This window comes from Suricata suricatta, chromosome 12, assembly GCF_006229205.1.
Source record: "Suricata suricatta isolate VVHF042 chromosome 12, meerkat_22Aug2017_6uvM2_HiC, whole genome shotgun sequence".
Lineage (NCBI taxonomy): Eukaryota > Metazoa > Chordata > Mammalia > Carnivora > Herpestidae > Suricata > Suricata suricatta.
Window position 1 is genome coordinate 66,687,054 of NC_043711.1, and position 14,715 is coordinate 66,701,768.

The 14,715-nt window shown below is 39.0% G+C and overlaps 1 protein-coding gene across 1 annotated transcript in view; it reads right to left on the reverse strand.

The window, feature by feature from the left end:
- LOC115274014 (ADP-ribose glycohydrolase MACROD2-like) overlaps positions 1-14,715 on the reverse strand; it is a 1,308,895-nt gene that overhangs the window by 299,532 nt on the left and 994,648 nt on the right. The window lies entirely within an intron of this gene.

The window sequence follows — 14,715 nt, forward strand, 5'->3', positions numbered from 1 at the left end:
CTGAATGGGGCCCAGCATGGTATATATTATATTAATATATGTTATATTAATATATTATATGTTTATGTTTATGTTTATTTATTCTTGAGAGACAGGGACAAAGTGAAATAGGGGGAGGGGGAGAGAGAGAGAGAGAGATACAAAATCTTAAGCGGGCTTCAGGCTCTGAGCTGTTAGCACAGAGCCCAATGCAGGGTTTGAACTCATGAACCATGAGATCACGACCTGAGATTGAATGCCGAACCAACTGAGCCACTCCGTTGCTTCCCAGCATGCTATATTTTAAGGGACCCTCCCCCCGCCCAAGGTAAAGGCTAGTTGAGAAACATTTTGAAGATACTTAATAACACTTATTTGATAGATGAATGAATGATTCATATCCCCGTATGTGATAACTTTTGTCTCTATTAGAATCATATAAAGGATAGTATTTGGGATGTCACAAAATTGTATGCTTGTCTATTTTAACTCTAACTTTGGGTGTTAAAATGCTATGATATTCCACAAAGAATCATGGCTTGCAGGCACTTTATTACCTAAAAGATCCTGAAAACCACTAATCTAAAAAATATCTCCAAAAAAAAAAAAGAAAAGAAAAAAATACACGAGACCTTCTATAGTTTATTAATTTGGTCTGTGAAACATATACTTACTGAGAGAATAAGGAAAAAACATTTATTTATATAATTAAGATGGCTCACATAAAATTTTATGTATTAGGCTTGCCAGGGATATTAAACATTCAAGAAAAAAAGAGTGGCAACCTGGCCTAGTAGAAAAGAAAACAATAAAGGCATCTTTAACAATGGGGTCTCAATTATATTTATTCCGTTTTCTCAATTGATTAATGCCTAGGTGGAGTTGAAGCTTCTAGATTCTGGTGTGTTTCAGAGGCTGAGCAGTCAGCAGTGAGTGTGGGAAGGGAGTGAGGGAGAAGGTAGAGGAATGGAAATTTCCATCAGCTGCCAACCTTCGAGTACATTCCTCAAAAGGGTTATATAAACTAAGCCACAGGAGAAATGAATTGGCTGGTAGCAAACAGCAAGAAACTCCTGCATACCTAACAGGATACAAGCACTATCTCTTGGCGTGAGGTTCAGAGAGATAAGAGAAATTACTGGGCTGGATATCACAGTGAAACTGATGGACTCATGCATGATGTTTGTTTAGCCAAAAAGCCAGAAACCTTCATTAAACATTTCTGGAAAATGTGGGTCTGAATCAAAGGGAAGAGAGGTTTCCTGCTGGTATATGCAATGACCTGCAGGGTAGGTAAAATTAAGTGAAGCGATAGGTATCAAGTATGAAATGCAATGCCTGCTGAATCTTAAGTGAATTATACTGTTATTATCGTTATGATTAGAGACCCTGGACTGCCTCACCATCCAGAGAAGCCAAAGAAGTCCCACCATCTCAGTCCCCTCACCTCTGCCCTGCCAGGGCTCTGAAGGTGAGTGGAGACATTGCTCTCAGGAATATAACTGCTTCTGCTCTTGAATTTGCCTGGCAACTGGACTCGCCTCCAGTGGATACTCAGCATTCTTCCCCTCCCCCCAAGCCTGGTATTCATATATTGAGGCAGAAGTTTAAAGCCGTTGTTGATGTATAAATATCTGTCTGTGTGCCCAGTCCCTGCAGTGACAGTGGTTAGATACCTGGCAAACCTGGGCAGGCTAGCTTCTGGGGGGCCCTGCAGGGTGGCATTCGTCATCCCCCTAGTGAACTTACCCTTGAAACTCTGATTTTGCCATGGGCCTGTGAGAAGTCTCAATCTATTAATCCATGGATGCGTCTTGAGTGCCTACTCTGTGCCAGACATTACTATTACCTAAATTCAGGAGGTGAATGTGTTCAATCTAAATGCCAGATGCTTAACCTGTAATGAAGAAGAGCTGTCACAGGAACTGAAATAATCAAAGTCCATATTCGCTCCATGTGGCCAAGCTACATGGGAAACCAAATCATAATTAAAGCATCTCTGTATCAACTTATAATGAGAAATAGCTAAGAACTAAAGCTGAATACTTGGAGTCTGTATGATCAGAATGTTCTCTCCAGGTGGGTAGGTTTACATGGGAAGTTGAATCATGATTAGAAGATGCTTTAGGGCACAGAATCAGAAAAATAGCAATTGGATTCATCAATGACATCAGCTAAAGCCACCAGAGACTGTCTCATAACTTAGCCAGTGGGATGAAATAACTCCAAAAGCTAAGGCTCTCTCTAGGCTGGGCAATGAGTTCATTTTTTTGGATATCACCCATGTCTGCTTTTAATGCTCCTATTTCTGGGATTTCATGGCTCAGTAATGAGGGCCAAGCATCATGCTATGTACATTTTGTGTATTATTTCATTTATCCAGTCCAGGTGCCTACTTAGAGAAGCCTTCTCTGACTACTCATGATCCTCAACACTGCTCCACTTTCTCCATAGCTTGTATTACTATCTCTTGTTCTGGACTATATTAATTTATTGATTGGTACTGATAGCTTCCCATGAAGGATAAAGGTCCCAAAAGGGCAGTGGCTTTATTTTCTGCATAAATGCATTCCCGATGCCTAAAAAGGTCCTGGCACATGGTAGGAGCTTGTTATTATATGCTGGTAGATGAAGGAGTAAACTGGTTAGTGGAAGGCTGGATACAAGGATGGATGCATATAGTTACAGCATTATATCCATTATATTTATAAGCAGAGAGGTAGATATTAGCATCCCCACTGTAAAGATTAAGAAATCAAGGCCTAAAGGCCATGTTCCTTCCAAGCTCACCCAATTAGCAAGTAGAGAGCTGAGGTTTGATCCGATTCTGACAGACTCTTGAGTTCTTGCTCTCTACTGGTGCTCTATTTTCTTGGAAAAGTTGATACAGCCAGGAAGGTTCCATCCAAAACTGGAATCCCTGTGGTCTTGGAGGTAGAAGAATCTTCCCTCTGCCTAACCCACTACCTACTTCTGTGATATCTTCCAGAGGTGTTGCTTAATTAACTTTTAGGTCCTACATTCTCATCTCCTAAAAAGTAGGAATAAGAATACACTTAAAGAGCTGCTCAGCCCCTCAAGCAAGAGCTCACACATGTCCTTTGCATTTCAAGGATTGTGCAGGGACAAAAAAAATGGGGTAATGTATATAAAAGTCCCTGCAGGCTGTAATACCCATATGTGTTATTATGAAACCTCAGAGGGACAAGAAGGAAAAGGGAAGCTTTCTTGGTTATGTCATAAGGTTCTATTTTGTGTGTTTGTTTTTTAAATGTGAACATAAATGAACTTATTTATTGATTTTTAGTTTGTTTATTGTGAGAGAGACAGAGAAAGACTTATGGGGTTTCAGTTAGTCTCTTGAATGACCAGGGCTATTTCAACCCTGGGGGCATTTTTCTAGATCTTCTCTCTGCCTGAAATGCTTTTCCTGGATTCTACACAGGGTCAACTTCTTTTTCAGTTTGCACTGCATTTTTTTAATTAATTAAGTTTTTATTTTACAAAGAAAGAGTGCATGAGACAGAGGAGGGGCAGAGGGAGAGGGAGAGAATTTTTAGTCTCCATGCCCAGCACTGAGCCCCATGCAGGCCTTGATTCCATGACCCTGGTATGACCTGAGCTGAAATCAAGAGCTAGATCCTGGATGACTGAGCCACCTAGTTGTCCCTCATTTGCACTTTAAACATCACGTTTTCCTAGAGATGTCTGCAGATTGCCCAGTCTTAAGGAAGTTCTCCTGCTGTTCTCTGTAACAGTGCTATTTTTCTTTTGTTATTATTATTATTTTTATAGATGTCATCAAAATCTGTTGTCTTTTGGTTTTTGTTTGCCTAGCCTTATTGAATGATTCCATCATCTAGAAGCTAAGGCTCGTTTGTCCTCTTAAGCAATGTCCCGTGGTATCTAGCATAATCACCAGTTTGTGCTAAGTGCACAGTAAATCCATTACAACACAACATGTGACAAATGTCAGTAGTTGGCATTACTTGTCTAGTAAAAAGGATTCTTCAGACTTAAGATTTTTCAACTTGCTTCATATTTTAATAATAAAATATCCTCTCTCTCTCTCTTATTCTTTCTCTCTCTCTTTATAGTCATATGGCATAGAATCCACTGAGAAAAGATGGGTAATTTATTTGAGCAAATGTGGGTCAAGTTCACTCTCAGAAAATTTGTGCATATTATGTGCATCAAAAAAAGTATAGGCATTTTCATTTTCTCCCATCTTTCAGATCACTTTTTCAACTTGCTTATATTTGGAGGAATACAGGATCACAGTCAATGGCATTCAAGAAATTTTTCACGTCTCAGAGCATGTTCACCTATCCATGATTTTGCTCACGTGTTACAGCCCCTATGTACCTGCCTGCCAATAGCAGGTTGCTCCTTCAAAATCCACCTCAGATGCTGTGAAGATGAAGCTTCTGTCTTTTTTTTTTCATCTTTTGTACTTCTTAGATCCCCTAGTGGTCAGCTGTTCACATCTCCATGATGCAGGACATGTTTAGCTATTGACCTAAATGATTTTCCCTCCCAAGAATTCCTCTTTTGCTTGTAAGAACTAAGCTTGTCATGGAGACCATGGCCTCTGGGAATGGGCATGGCAGTTTGAGTAGAACAGAGAGCAGGACTTAGGAAATTCTTACTCAAATTTTGGCTTTTGAAACTCGGCATAGAGACAGTAATTTGAGAGAAAGACATGTTAAGACTCAAAAAATCTATGTAATCACATGAGCAGAATCACAGATAAGGTGAATGTATTTTGAGATGTCCAGAGAAAAGTGAACAGTCTGGTATGTTCAGAGCATAGAGTTCTCAGGGCTTGTTCCAAAATGTTCTTTCTGTTCAATTTGTGACCATAGATGGAAAAGAGCATATCTTATCCACCATCATATTTTCAGTGCCTCTAGAACCTAGAATAGAATATAGACTTTCTAGATAAATTATATTTAAGTGAATTATTACAACATCCAGATTATTCGTTCATCAAACATTCTAAAAGCATCAAATAAAAAATTGTGTATCATCCTGGAAAGATGCTGGAAGGTGGCACAAATGCAATGTCAAATATACAAACTTTTTCTCCCACTAGCTGTCTAATAACCCATTTTCAAATTGAGTTCAGAGAAATGTATATGCTCTGTATTTTATTTTCAGGGTAAAGGATTATTATTTCCATGTGGGCCCCATCAGTGAATTATTACATATACAACACATTTTAAGTACTTTAATTGTTGTAACATTTGTTCAAAAGCCTCTTCCATCTATCTATTCTATTTTCATCTGGTTCATATTTTGCCTTATATGTAAACCTATTCAAACAAACTTTACAGGGTGCCTGGGTGGCTCATTCGGTTAAGCATCCGACACTCTTGATTTTGGCTCAGGTCATGATCCCAAGGTCAGTCCTGAGATTGAGCCCTGTGTCAGGCTCTGTGCTGAGTGTTAAGCCTACTTGAGATTCTCTCTGTACCCCTGTCTCTCTGTCTCTCTGGTTCCACCCCGTCAATCTATGTATATGCATGCGCTCTCTCTCTCTCTTTCTCTCTCGCTCTCTCTCTCTCTCTCTCTCTCTCTCAACAATAAATTAAATAAAATTAAAATAGCATTTTTAAAATGAAATCTATTTGTTGCAATAATGTGATTTTACTGGTAATTCCCTTTTCCAAATAAAACTTGATTTTTTAAGTGATTTGCAATCCCTTATAAAACTCTAAAAGTTGTTTTGTATCAAAACATGACAAATCCATTTGACACCCCTGAAACACTCAAATTCCTTCTTATACAGGCATCTGACATATTATCACTGACAAATATATTGGATTTATTCTATTTCCTGTGTCTCTTCGAAGAGGGCAAATGTCCCAATCTACGATCCACTGAAAAGATACACATCATCTGGCACATTTAGAAGAAAATGATGTCAGCACTAAAATTTAGTCCCTTCAGCCTTCTTATTATTGTCTTTGGGCCACCCATCATTTCTGCTTCTCTTCTCTGATCTTTTCATATAGATCATTCCTTTCCTTCCCTCCTTCCCTCCCTCAATAAACAGATGCTTATTGATAACTAACATGTTCCAGGCACTGTGCAAAGAGTAATGGATAAAATGTCTTCTGGAGGGAATCAAGATCTAAAGAGTCAATTTCAATACCGAGACGCAAATGTTTTGATGGGGACAGTACATGCAGACTTTTTGGCAGCTCCAAACAACAACAACAACAACAACAATGGACCTAAAATGTCAGAGAGCTGCTAAAAGATCCCAAAAATCTTTCTGAAGAAAGTCTCAACTTGACTGAGAATGGTGATTGCAAAGTCATTGCCAGTCAAAAATGGAAGGGAAAGAGGGTTGTAGCATGGTGGTTAGAAAGCAGAGAGGTTAGGAAGTTCTAGGTTAGGTTCACTAGATGTAAAAAATTCAGCACAGGCGCACCTGGATGGCTCAGTCGTTGGGCATCCATTCTCAGCTCTGGTCATGATCTTGCAGTCAGTGGGTTCCAGCTCCACATTGGCTCTGTGCTGACAGCTTGGAGCCTAGAGCCTGCTTCAGATTCTGCATCTCCCTCTCTCTGTGCCCCTCCCCTGCTCACATGCACTCTCTCAAGAATTAAAAAAAAAAAAATTAAAAAAATTCAGCACAGTCGAAGGAGCTGGTAAGTGGGCTGTGATGGGAGCTGGGTCTTTCCCATTCTCTAGATTCGATCCAGATTTTTAAGGGTAATTCAAATGAGAACTTCCTCATTAAGCCCTTCCCATATCAGGTCTCAGTAACCCCTCCATTCTCTGAAGCATTTTAGGCTTTACATGCTTCCTTCAGACATCTGTGTTCAACACCTGGTATAGCAGGTTTTGTTATGGTTTGGGAAACTTTGGCGGCACAATAAAGACAAGAAAAACAGCCCATTACTCTTCCTCCCCAACCATATTCTCCTTTAAATGCCAGAAAATCACAATATTCATGGAGTAGGCTTAATTACAGTCTCTTTGCTCCCATGGTGCAAGGTTACTGCTAATCATGTCAACTCTATTTCATAAATATGGCCATTCTACTCTATGCAGAACATTTATAATATTTTTATAGTTTTACATTAGAACTCACATATCACAGAGATTGTTTTATTAATGAGCCTTATACCACCAGTGAGAATAATAATAATATTTCTCATTATGATTTATTTTTTAAAGCCACCTCTTTTTCTTGGGGAATTGCATAAACTCTGGAATTCATTTTGTTAAAGATTTCATGTGGTTTATGAACTAGTGTCCCAGATGAGTTGAGCAGTTTCCTCCCCTTTCACCAAAACTGGGTAATTTTCAACCTTTTGCACCCAAATAACAATGCTATGAATGGCCCAACATTTATGCATAAACATGTGTGTCCAATTTTCCTTTTTACGTCAAGAAATAATAATGGCTACATCTCAAGTTTAAAAATAGTTATATTTTATTTTGAAAGGCATACTGGTATGTCCTGATAGAGTATCTTTTTCCCACTTGCAGTGTGCAAAGGATAATTTACAGTCCATGGATACTACCTGGGACTCACAGGGAAATTTCCTATCGACAATTCTTCATTTTCAAAAATCCTTAAAAATCCTTAAAAATCCTTAACTGGACTGTCAAACCTTCTGAGTTGGTCTTCTACTAAGCCAAATACAGATCAAACCTTAGAATGAATGTCCATTTTTAAGTGGACTTACCCCTGAGATTTACGAGGAAGTGGCCTGTGGACTAAACGAGCTTTGTAAATGGTTTTGGTAGCCATCCTAACATGGTCACTCCAAGTTGGTAGTGCTATTTTCTTCTAATCAGAAGGTATCTCTTTCACTGTTTGAAAGAGCCTCTGGGAAGTTTGGTTTAGAAATGGCACTTTCTACTACCTGATTTAGCCTATGTCTTGCCTATCCATCAACTATCATGGGGTCTAAGCTTTCCTCAGGAAACAGCTGGGCCTTGCCAGTCCAATCTCCTTTACGGCGTGAGAGACGGCATATGACTTCAGTGAGGATGAGAGACAGCTCTCTCCCACAAGAAGAAATCGCACAGTGATCTGGGATGAACCATAATTCTTTGGGGCTAAACGAAGCGGTCATTAAAATGCACCAGGAATGGATGGGGTAGATGGAACTAAGAATGAAGAAACAGATCTAAACAGGAGAAGAATTATTTAAAAGGGAAGTTACCTGGAAGTCATTAAATTAGCATTTTCATTTTAATGATTAAAATAATTACAATAACAACTGAGAGAGGGTAAATTATTTGCTCGGGCCGCACACAGATGGTGGTGAGGCTGAGACAGGAATCTTCTGGTTACCACTGCAATGTTCTTTTCATTTCATAGTAATTTTATTCTGGTTTGAAAATATTTCATATTTTTCAATGAGTTCTAAAAAAGATATTAAATGGAAATTACCATCTTGGTTATTTCTGAAATAATTTCCAGCATGTGATAAAAAAAAAATTGAACAATTCATTCTTGCATCGCTCTGTGGAGGAAAGGAACTTAAATGCTATATTTTAATACAAAAGATTGCCCAAAGAGGTGTTGCATTATACAGTAAGTGCCACAAGAAGATTAACTACCAGGCAGGCTGCACCTCGAGCAGGAAAACTCAATGATTTCTATATAAAACTCATAAATGAAAGTGTTCATTTATTCATGATATTCTAACATATTCCATACTGTTTTTCTAAGACAAGCAATGCATGGCCTTTCAGTTTTATGCCATTACTTAAAATATTTGAAGAAAACTGTTCATCAGTCTCTGATTCTATTATTACACTCAGGATTAGGTTAATTACTATCTCCTGGGGTCGCTTGTAGCATGAGATATTTAATGGATTGCTACCAGGGCATTATATCATGGCAGGGAGGACATGACTTACAATTTCTAAAAGATGACTAATGTGAATTATTTCCAGAACACAGGATAGCAAAGAAAGACAGAGCCTGAAAGTTAAACTCATTTTTTACCAACAATGTGCTTATTTTCAAAGAATTCTCTTTTTGAGGTCCATCATATAAAAGGAGATGAAAGCCATGAACCACAGATATTTTAACCTAAAGAGAAGAGTCACAGAAGAGGGTCATGTTTTTGGTAGTCAGATACAGTAAGAAAACAAAATTGAAAAGTTGTTGTTTGGTAAAACCTAACCTGTATGGTTAACAGAGCCCTATGAGGAATTAAAAAAGAGTTCACTGGTTTCAAATACTAAACACTAAGGGAAACTTTAGTAAGCTTGCAGGTTTTCTCTTGAAAAATGAAAACAAAACAAAACAATCTTTGCATTTTGACAATGGCTACAATTCTTGTACCACTCCACTAATCCTTGCTATATTGCTGAATAGCCTTATATAAAATCTAATTATTTTTACAGTCTCTGTGGAATTCCTACAGACCTATGCTGACCAATTAGTCTTTCCCTGTGAGCTGCTCCAATTCCACAAAACCAAACTGAGCATGATAGTGTGATTTTATTTACCTTCCTAATTTGTTCAAATGAAACCTAAAGAAAGGACTTCCCAGTTAAATTTTCAAATACAAGGAGTAGTTGTTAAAATGTGGGTTCCTTCTTTTTGCTTCTCTTTATTGTGCCTCAGAACTTAGCTTTTCTTTTTCTGGACCATCTGACCCCACCCTGATGTACATAGCTCATACTCTCCATCTGGAAAAGCCTCAACAACTCCAGTATGTAGGCTGAGAAGTAGCTATACTTTATGAAATTCCCAATTCCCACAGGATTGACAAGCTCTGTTCTATCATTAAAGTTTAAATTCATGATTTTCTGTTCTGTAAAGACTATGAGCCTGAAGACTAATAACCAAGACTTGTGGAAGTGCTATTTACAAGGAAGGCCAACACACATATCACCTGGAGAATTATGGAAATAGCCAAGCAAATAACTGTAACTATGTACAAAATAATGTCTAAATTCCTGGTCCCCAAAGCCATTCTACTATCTCTAGTAATAGAAAAGAAGCATGTTGACGATTGAGTAGGAGTCAATGTAACTCAATTTTTATTCCATTACACACCTCACGTAACATTCAAATTTACTTAGAAAGCTTCAGGATAAAATATGATTATTTTAAATGAGAACAAAAATGTAATAAATGGCTTGGGGCGCCTGGGTGGCTCAGTTGGTTCAGCAGCCAGCTTCAGCTCCGGTCATGATCTCACGGTTCGTGGGTTCAAGCCCCATGTCAGGCTCTGTGCTGACAGCTAGCTCAGAGCCTGGAGCCTGCTTCAGATTCTGTATCTCCCTCTCTCTCTGAACCTCCCCTGCTCATGCTGTCTCTCTTGCTCTCAAAAATAAATAAAAACATTAAAAAAATTTTAAAAATGTAATCAAATGGCCATAATATAGGCAATGTCCTTATTACTGGAAAAATAATATAATATTGGCACTCTGTTAGCCATCTTATCCCTCCACTTGGCACCCACTATTGAAAAGGATACCTGTGCCTGATATGAAAATAAACATGTACTTATACACTTGGAGCTCAAAACAAATCAGGTCACATCTAATACAGATGATTCCATTAATCTAAAATGGGTTGAAAATGTGCATCTTCTCCTTCATGCCCACCTTGCTTAGTTTTCATGGAAGGCTGGAACGGTGGACCTATTTCTAGAAAGGACAAAGTTAGGCCTAAATTGTCTGGATTGCTTATTGAAAGAGGTCCAGCAGTCTTGGTAAACATTGTCTGGGTAGCACTGTTCTTCACCTGCCAGTAGATTACCTTGGTTTTGAAAAGTACGTTATACTTCACTAATCACTTCTCTCTGATTTGGAGTATTAAATCAATGCCATAAGATAGGTATAAGAGAGATTTTTAAAAAGTTCCCTGTGAGTTCCACATGAAGAATACCAGGCTAGAAGAGTTTTCATGACCATCTTTTATTTTTTTTAGTTGATTTATTTTTGAGAGCAAGAGAGACAGTGTGTGTTGGTGGAGGGTAGGGGCAGAGAGAGAGTGAGAAAGAGAATTGCAAGCAGGCTTTACATCACCAGCACAAAGCCTGATGTGGGACTTGAACTCACAAAACCGTAAGATCATGACTTGAGCCGAAACCAAGAGTCAAACACCTAACTGACTGAGCCACCCAGGAGCCCATTATGACCATCTTGAAATCACGTGTTAAATCTACAATAGGAGACCTAAGTGCTATACCTGTACTTTGATAAGCAGTTTGCAGTGGCTATGATTTCACTACTTTTCCATAGACTCAGAATCATCTTAAAATCTGACATTGAAACTATCCCAAACCAAGATAGAGACCTCAAGTCCTTTCTTCTAAAATTAGACAAGAGAATGTATGTGTCTGTGTGGCACCTTGTAGAGTACGTGATGAGCTTTACTCAAAATAAAATTTTTACCAAAATAGTCTCCTCCTAAATTGTTTTCTTGTCTTTCATAAAATATCTTTGCCTCACTTCTCAGCCTTTTAACTGCTCCAAAATTGTCAGTATGTTCTGTTGTTATGATGCCATCAATCGCCTAATCTTCCAGTTATTTTAATCTCAGTCTGGTTTGTTTGCATTAATCTCATGACAAAAATATCATCAACGTCTTGCTGATATTAGAAAATATCTAATAAGTCCATTAAAACTAGGTACTTTTTTGAACTAGAGGCATAGAGGAGGCTTCACCTTTGGATATTTGCTTATTTCTGGAATCACAATGGTTAACTCTGGGGTCTCAGCTTATAGGTATTGGCTAATCAAGGTTCTACAACAGTTTAATTCAGTGTTCAGACAATGGACAGCTTTATTTTTCCTTCAATTTTATGCTTTCACGATATTCCCTCAAGTCATGATATAAACTTAGTATTCTGGCAGGATTTTCCCTTTTGTTTTTCTTTCTTCTTCATGATTACTTACTTAGTTCACGAGAGAAGAAAGAAGCATCAGCAAAACCCTCACCAAACTGTCAACACAATAGGAATTATACTTAAAGGAACCCAGAGCTCACAGATTTGAGATTTGTTTTATTCTTGGTTCTTGAACAATAATGTACGGAATTCTTCTCTTTCCACTTCATTTCCCCTACATGTGATTGGAAACACTGTCACCACAAAGAGAGACAGTGACATCAAAATGTGAAAGCGATCGGCTATGATTCTCTCCTGTGTTTGCCATGAGACTGGGAGCAGGGGCAGGCAAAATTGAACTGGATACCTGGAGTTGGAGGCACCCCCAAATTAACATGGTGCATCTGTGCCTTTAGGAAGAGGGCTGTGCACACGGTGATGTGTGACTGTGCCTTCAGGAATAGGGCTTGTCTTCCCCTCCTGACCAGTTTATGGCATCACAGATAAGAAAATAAAATTCTTGATATGGTAGAAAATAAGTTTTTATTTAAACTCTTTCTACTTAATAAATTATCCCCACACTTAGCAGCCTAAGACACAATTTTGTTTTCTCACAATTCTGTGGGTTAGGAATGGAGACAGCACCATAGTGAGAACATTCAAGGTGGGCTTTTCACTACTGAGTAGGGTGCCTCAGCTAGGGTGGCTCTCTGGGGATCCTAAGTCTGGTGCCCAGAAGTTGTTCTCCACTGGGTGGTTTCCTTGGTTCTCTTCCATATGTTTCCTCTGCTCCTTTCACCTAGCCCTTCCATGTGGCCGGTCAGAGAAGGGTAGCTAAGCCTCTTAGAGAGCAGCCCAAGGCTCGAAGAGTACAAAACCAGAAGCTTCCAAGTGTTCTTAAGGCTGAGCCTCAGAGCCTGCACCACATCACTTCTGCTGAAGGCTGCTGGGTGACGCAAGTCAAGGGCGCAGCCCAAGGGGAAGAGACTGCACAAGGCATGAATCCCAGGAAATGAGATTCATCAGGAGCTGCCAGAGTAACTGACTATCACATAAGAAACAAGGCAGCTGGAGTCCTCATATGTTGTTTATCTGACATGGCCCTCACAGCAATGGATTCCTTCTCTCTCCACCCTCACTCTTCCTCCTCTTGGCCATATGTGTGCTCCCCACTCAGTGGTGTGTGGGAGCTAGTTTGTGAGAGCCAATTCAGTGCACCTCTTCTGAACTCTGCATTCAGTGACCTCACTTAGGAAGCTTGGAAGTGGCCATGGTGGAATATTCCCATGACAGGAAATGGGCAAATACTACAAATCAGAGTTTGCTTTGCTGTTATTGCTGTTGGGGTTTTGCTTATTTCAGATTGCCAGTTTCCCCAAATACCACTAATCCCACTCCACTCCCATTCTGCCCTTTCCAGCTCTCAGGCTAGTAGGTCCACAATGAACAAACAGCCTGATAATGACCAAAGGCATTTCCTTATCCTGGGTAGGGTGATTATACAGTGAACTAGGTGTTGGCTTTGTTTACAGACTCATTTGGTTTCCAATCCTGGTCCCATTATTTACTAGTTGTGTATTCTGGGGTGCCTGGGTGTCTCAGTTGGTTAAACACCTGCCTTCAGCTCAGGTCATGATCTCCCAGTTCATGAGTTCAAGCCCTCCATCAGGATATTTGTTGACAACTCATGGAGCCTGGAGCCTGCTTAATATTCTGTGTCTCCTTCTCTCTCTCTCCCCCTCCCCTGCTTGCACTCTGTCTCTCCCTCTTTCTCAAAAATAAAAAAATAAACATTAAAAAAAAACCTCAGACCAATATATGTGTGTTCTGAGGCAAGTTACTTAACTAATCTCCGGTATATAGACCAGTAATATAGCTGTATTATGTAAGTTGAGCTGTGTTTATAAAGGTAAAATGGAACTCTTTAAGGCTCAATACTGTTAGTTCTAATCTTTTCCTTAAGGATGTTTTTCTGGTGGTGAGACTAAAAGCCTCATGAAGACGAGGGTCATAACCAACCACACAATGTCCAGTGTCCTCTTCTCCACTCATGGCTATCCTTGTTGGTAGCAGAGGCAGCTGAACGCTGTCGTCGACAGGCAGTCACAGCACCCAGGCTTTCCTGCAGTGCTAGCTGGACCTATTTTTGTGGGGAGGCTGTATAAGTGACAGCAGCACATGCAGAAGTCAACAGACTACTCCCCTAACCCAATACCCGTCATGCCTGAGGCTCCACCATCAATGATTAATTTCTGTGGGTCACACGATATCATTAGAGTTGCCTTCTAAACTTCCTATGCTTCTAACTCAGAACTATAGGAGAGAGAGCCCTCAAGGTTTTGCTTATATAGGGTAAAGATTAAACACTTACAAAGGAATTACTATAATAGAAAAGAAAAAATATTCTCCAAAGCAAAATATTAGCCTTTAATAGCTACATACTCATCCATCATATAATAATGGATTTGTAAGACTCATCTTATCTATAAATATGGCCAGTAATTATGTTTTAAAATTAATAATTTTAACCCTGAAGCACCAGGATGGTACAAATGTACTAAAATCACCAGTTTATAGTCTAATATTGTGCCAATAGTCAATGGTCATTCAAAAGTTTGACTTAGATTGCATCCTCATTGAAGAGATGAACTTAATTCATTTCTCTTATTTTCTTCACTATTTTGTTATTGTTGTTGACAAACCAGAAACTGATTCTTTCTATTTTTCAGTATTAGAACTTGCCTGCCATTCAGTAGAATAGCAGATAGAAACATCTAATCATGATGAATAAGTAAGGTCTGTGGCATCTCAAATCATAAATGTATGGCTTTGATACCTAGGCTGTAAAATGCTGAACATAAGCCAAAAAATGTCAGTTGAAATGACTTTTTTTTGAGAAAGCTGCTTGCATTTA